We start from the raw sequence: 6,115 nt of genomic DNA, 5'->3' as shown, positions 1-6,115 counted from the left end.
AAGCTTAATAAGGAGTTTTGAAATGAACCACAGATGAACGAGTAAAAGAATAAATAAATGAAATATGTTTCCAGGGGTTTCATGGTTGCAGCAAAAGGTTTTGGAGATAAATTTGGGTTTTAATCCCACTCTAACACCAAACATTAGCCAAGCGGCACAAATGCTGGCCGACTTCTACCGTGAGTGTGGTAAGGTCGGACTACAGCTGAATCTCACGAAGACAATGTTTATGAGAAACAGTCTTGTTCCTGATGTTCCATTCGCTCTCAATGAAACGAACATCTCTGAAAGCAACAGTTATGTATACCTAGGTTGAGAAGTCAACATGACCAATGACCTGGCACCTGAGTTGCGTAGGAGGAAGAGAGTGGCTTGGAACACCTTCAAGAGCGACGAAGAAATAGCTAAGAGGACGAAGAACCTCCAGTTCCGGGCACATCTCTTTGATTCCACTCTTCTTCCTGCATTAACATACGCCTTAGAGACATGGGCCCTACGAAAAGAGGTTAAGAACGCTATTAGGGTCTCCCAAAGAGGAATCGAAAGAGGTATGCTTGGAGTATCACACTTCACTCAAATGAGAGAAGGAATCCGAAGTTCTGAACTCCACCGACAATCAAGAATCAGGGACGCTGTCTTGTTTGCCAAGGCGTCGAAAATCAGATGGGCTGGACACGTAATGCAATTTGGACACAACCACTGGACTAGAGCCATTTCTGACTGCATTCCACAGGACGTCAAAAGATCACGTGGCCGCCGACCTACGAGATGGTCAAACTACTTCGTCAAGACCCTGAACGATCGGTTTGAGGCTCTTCATGTTCCTAGAACAAGCAGACGCCACTGGGCATGTGACAGGGACAAATGGAGATGTTACTGGTGCCCGCTCGAGCAAAATGATGAGTAATGGGATGTCAAGTGATCAAGTGATCAATTTCACTCTATTATTTCCAGGCTTTTCAAACTTAAACAAACTTACCTCATTTCTCTGACCTTCAATTTCTTTATCTTTACTTTTATTTTTTGTTTTTGTTTTGTTTTTGCTTTTTGGGTCACACCCAGTGATGCACAGGGGTTACTCCTGGCTCTGCTCTCAGGAGTTACCCCTGGTGGTGCTCAAGGGACCACATGGGATGCGGGGATCAAATCCAGGTTGGCCGTATGCAAGCAAGGTAAATCCCCTCCCCACTGTACTATTGCTCCAGCCTAGTTTTTTTAATCTTTAAAGTGGTGAGGAAAATATGTCCTCACAAACCTTTGAGTGTTTCCATTATACACCTGCTCTATTTACTTTTCTTTGTCACCCTCTTCGCTTTTCTACTTAGTTAAGCATTAAGATTTAGACTTTGGGCCACATTTGGTAATGGTCAGGGTCTATCCCTGACTCTGTTCAAGAGTGACCCCTGGTGGTGCTCAGAGGACCATCTGGTGTCTGGGATTTGAATCCGGCTCAGTGGGATGCATGGCAAACACCTTAACTCCTGTCATCTCTCTGGAGCTTGGAAGTTGGGCTTTCAGCACAACTGGCCTGTAGCTTACATCCCCCAAAGGCCTTTTGTACACAAAGGCCCATTCTACATGAAGCATTTCCCACAAACCATTAGTGGTTACAAAGGAACAGTTCTCAGTTCACAGAGATCCTTCCTCTTTGAGGCATTTAGCAACATCTGGGACGATTTTGGCAGTTATGTCTTGGGGGAAGTGCATGCTACTGGCATCTAGTGGGTAGAGGTTGGGGCACTAAAGATCTTACAGTGCAAAGGACAGCCCTCCCCAGTCCCAACAGAATTAACAGGCCCCAAAGGTCGATGATGCCAGGACCCTGTTGGGAACTGATTGTTCTCTCTGCAATTAGATGTAATAAATTCTTCCTGGTATTAGTCAGCCCTTGCCCTTTTTTGGCCTCTGGTATCTGTTGATGGCCACAGTTCTCCCATCTCTGGACTATGCAGCTTCTGAGCAACAACTTTTCTGCTTAACCAGTTTGAAGAGTGAGGAGGAAAGGAATGACTCCATCTATTGGCCAGAGCCGGGATCACAAGAGAAGGACCTGGATTTTTTCCCTGGACCGGTCTTTGTGGGACCTGCACAGGCTTAGAACATCAGGACAATGTTAGTTGGAGCAGTCGTCCTGTGCTACAGATGTGGGATTAGGGCCTAGATTTGTATTTAGCATATTAAACGCTATCCCAGCTATTCTTTTTTTTTCTTTTTTGGGTCACACCCAGCGATGCTCAGGGGTTACTCCTGGCTCTGCACTCAGGAATTACTTTTGGCGGTGCTCAGGGGACCATATGGGATGCTGGGAATCGAACCCGGCTCAGCCGTGTGAAAGGCAAATGCCCTACCCGCTGTGCTATTGCTCCAGTCCCCGGGACACACGTTTTTGATCTCTGCACTCTGCTATCTCCCAATGGGAAAAAAAATTTTTTTTTTTGGAGGAGGTGGTGTGGGCCATACTGGGCAATGCTCAGGTGTTACTCCTGGCTTTACACTCAGGAATTACTCCTGGCAGTGCTTGGGGGATGGGATGCTGGGGATTGAATTTGGGTTGGCTGCATGCAAGGCAAATGCCCTTCCCACTGTACTCTCTCTCCAGCACCCCCCACCCCCGGGTGCCCAATAAATTCTTATTACCACCATTGTACATCTAGACAAATGATAAGGAAGAAAAAACAACAGCTAATGTCAGCTTGGAAATGAAGTATCTTTGAAATGGGAATGGGCTAGGAAGTGGAGTTCAGTGTTCACAAAGGAAGTTGTGAAGCTGGAAGCTCAAATCACTGAAGATACTGGCTTGCTCTCTCTCTCTCTTCCATTTTTGGGTTGCATCTATGTTCAGGAGTCCATGTGCCCAGTGCCAGGATCAAGCAGGCTTCTTGTGACCAGAGCAATAGTACAGCAGGTAAGGCACTTGCCTTGCATGTAGCTGACCCACGTTCGATCCCTGGAACCCTACTTATGGGGTTAGTCCAGTTTCTCCAGGAATGAACCTCAAGCATAGGTCCTGGGATAAGCCCTGAATACTGCCAGGAAAGCACACACACACACACACACACACACACACACACACGCATGCACGCACGCACGCACACACACACACACACACACACACGCAAAGAAATCCAAACTGGTCTCCTGTAAGCCAGGTAAATGCTCTAACCTTTGAGCCATCTTCCTGGGAGTCCCCAGCCCTTTTTAAAAATCATTTAACAAATAAGGTAATTATTTAAATAATTTTCCTCACTAGGGCCAGAGATAAAGCTCAAGTGGTAGAGCATATGGCAAGCATGTGTGAGGCCCAGAATTCGGTTCCACACTGCATGGCCCTGGGACCACACTCACCTCTGGGCATGATCCCTATCGACAAATAAGAATAGGAGCTTGAACCCAAGAGGGGACGAGCCACACCCAAGCTGGGATGAACCTCACCAGCCAAGAGCGGACCAGCAGGAAAACCCAAGTATGTGAGAATCCGAGACTGAGGTCTCCAAGCCCACTTGGATTGGGACTGGGCCTCCTTCCCCAGGTCCCCAGTTTTCTGGAAGTTTGGCAGTCATACCTACAAACTGCCCCTGGCGCCATATAATCTCATCAATGGCCAAGACCCAGAGACTGTAACTAAAGCTCCCAGAAGAGAATGACACAGAATTTCCTGGACATTATATTCTATTCATAACAAGCGATACAAAACAAATTATCTAGCATTGCCTTTTTGGCCGGTTTGAGTAGTAGTAGGACTCATGTTGAATATTGAATGTAACCAAAGTAGAGAGAGAGAGTATGGGGGAAATTGTCATATAGGCAGGGGAAGAATTGGAACGAGGGTGGGGGTGGGGGTGAATACTGGGGATTTGTGGTGGAAAATGTGCACTGGTGAAGGGATGGGTGTTTGATGATTGAATGACTGAAGCTCAAACATGAAAGCTTTGTAACTGTATCTCATGGTGAATCAAAAAAAAAAGGGGGGGGGAAATAATAATAATAAAATAATAAAATAGAATTAACATTCTGAATAAAAAAAAGTAATGTGGAGTTCATACCCAATTCAATCAGCTTAATCAATGGCTGAATAGTACTCCTACGTTATAAAAAAAAAAAAGAATAAGAGCTTGAGAGATAGCACAGGGGTTAAGGCACTGGCCTTAACCAGTCAAATCTGGGCACCACTTATGGTCCCCTTAGCCCTGCCAGTAGTGATCCCTGAGCACAGAGCCAGGACTCAGCCCTGAGAAACTCGAGGTGTGACTCCAAAACCAATTAAAAAAATTAAATAAAATAAGCAAAATAAAAAAAATAGAGCTTACATGCTTTGCTTGGAAAAAAGTCCAAGTTTTATTTCTAACGCTGCATAGTACCAAGTACTGATAGAAGCGAACTTTACAGGGAGCACCAATCCAGGTGGGACCCAGAGTAATCCCAGATGTGGTCCCAAGACTATAAACAATAAATTAATAAATAGGGCTTGAGAGATAGGACGGAGGGTTGATCGGCCAGCCAGGGTTGGATCCCTGGCACTGCATCTGGTCCCCTGAGCACCTTCCAGGAGTGGTCCTTGAACACAGAGTCAAGAGTAGCTGGGTGTGGCCCAAAACCCAGAAATGAAACAATAGAAAAATAAATTTGGGTTCAGGAGAAAGCTCACAGGGCTAGAAAACACATCTCCATGCTCAAGTCCCTGCATCTGAAACTGGAATGTTTGCATACCACGAGCACCATTGGGTATGACCCTGGTGACCTCAGCACTGCTGGGTTTGAGCACTGAAACTTTAGGCTTTGAGCTGAAGGCTGTATCACTTAGGAGACTTCCAAGTCCCCTGAGGGCTGTTTAGAAGGCATCCCCCTCCCCAAATAAAAATGAATAAATGGAAAAGGAAAAATAAAATATTTTTCTTTCTAAAGAAGGAACAGTTTGAGTTTTGAGTAAAATGCAAGAATGAGTAAGGTAGTCCCTGTTGATCAGACAAGCTAAAAACAATATATCACTCAGATGGAAACTGGATCTCTCTCTAGTGGTTTCAGGTTTCCCCCCCTCCCCCCATACCCAGCAGTGCTTCGGGCTCATCCTGGTTTGGTGCTCAGGGATTGCTTCTGATGGGCTGGGGGATTATATTAATCTCAGGTTAGTCACCTGCAAGGTAAACATCTTGCCTGCTGTACTATTATTGCTCTGGCTCTTCTCTAACGGTTTTGATTCTTGTATTTGTTTCTGGACCACACTCAGCAGTGCTCAGGGCTTACTCCTGGCTCTGTGCTCAAGGATCACTCCTGGTGGTTCTTGGGGGATCATATGGGGTACCAGAGATGAGAACCTGGGTCAGCCGCATGCAAGGCAAGTGCCTTATCCTTTGTACTGTCCTTCTGGCCCCTGTAAATGGGATTACTTTACGAGGAATGAACATGTTCTGGCAGTGGGGGGAAAGAAGGGTGTGACTCATGTGGCAGGATACATCATTGCATGTATGTGGCCCTGAGTTCAGTCCCTGGTATCATATGCCACCTCTACCAGTATGGCCAGCATAGATAAAACAGGGAAGAAGTCATGTTCTGGAATGAGTGTTGATGGTTGTACATCCACACAAATCTACAGCCCAAGAATGACTACAATGGACACACTAAGGGGATGGACTTAACAGTAAAAACATATCTCATAAAAGTTGTTATTTTTTAACTCTTGAAATTTTCATGCTAATTGTTTCTTTTCTTTTTTTTTTGGGGGGGGGAGGACCTGCTTCAAGCTTACCAGGGCTTTATCCAGTGTTGGTGCTGGGTGAGGGAGCCTGTGATGCCAGAGACTGAACTCAGTACCAGGCTTGGCAGGCATGAGCCCAGGCCCTGTCCATCATTTTCCTAAAGTGCTTTCCCCTTTGAATCCTACCATTATTTCATGAATCTAGCCTGAGAAAATAATCTTAAATATTAAAAATATATCACCTATCAGTGCTGGTGATATGGCTTAAATGGTAAAGAATAGATCTTCATTATGCAAGGCCCTCGGTTTGATCACAAGCACTGAACAGCCCCAGAACACTATTTCGTGAGGCCTTCCCACGACTAACTAGCTAAGTAACTAAAATGAAAAACAAAAAGAAAAGAGGTGTTATAAAATAGATAG

The sequence above is a fragment of the Sorex fumeus genome, unplaced genomic scaffold, assembly GCF_029834395.1.
Source record: "Sorex fumeus unplaced genomic scaffold, SorFum_2.1 ptg000051l, whole genome shotgun sequence".
NCBI lineage: Eukaryota > Metazoa > Chordata > Mammalia > Eulipotyphla > Soricidae > Sorex > Sorex fumeus.
This window is presented reverse-complemented; position numbering follows the sequence as displayed.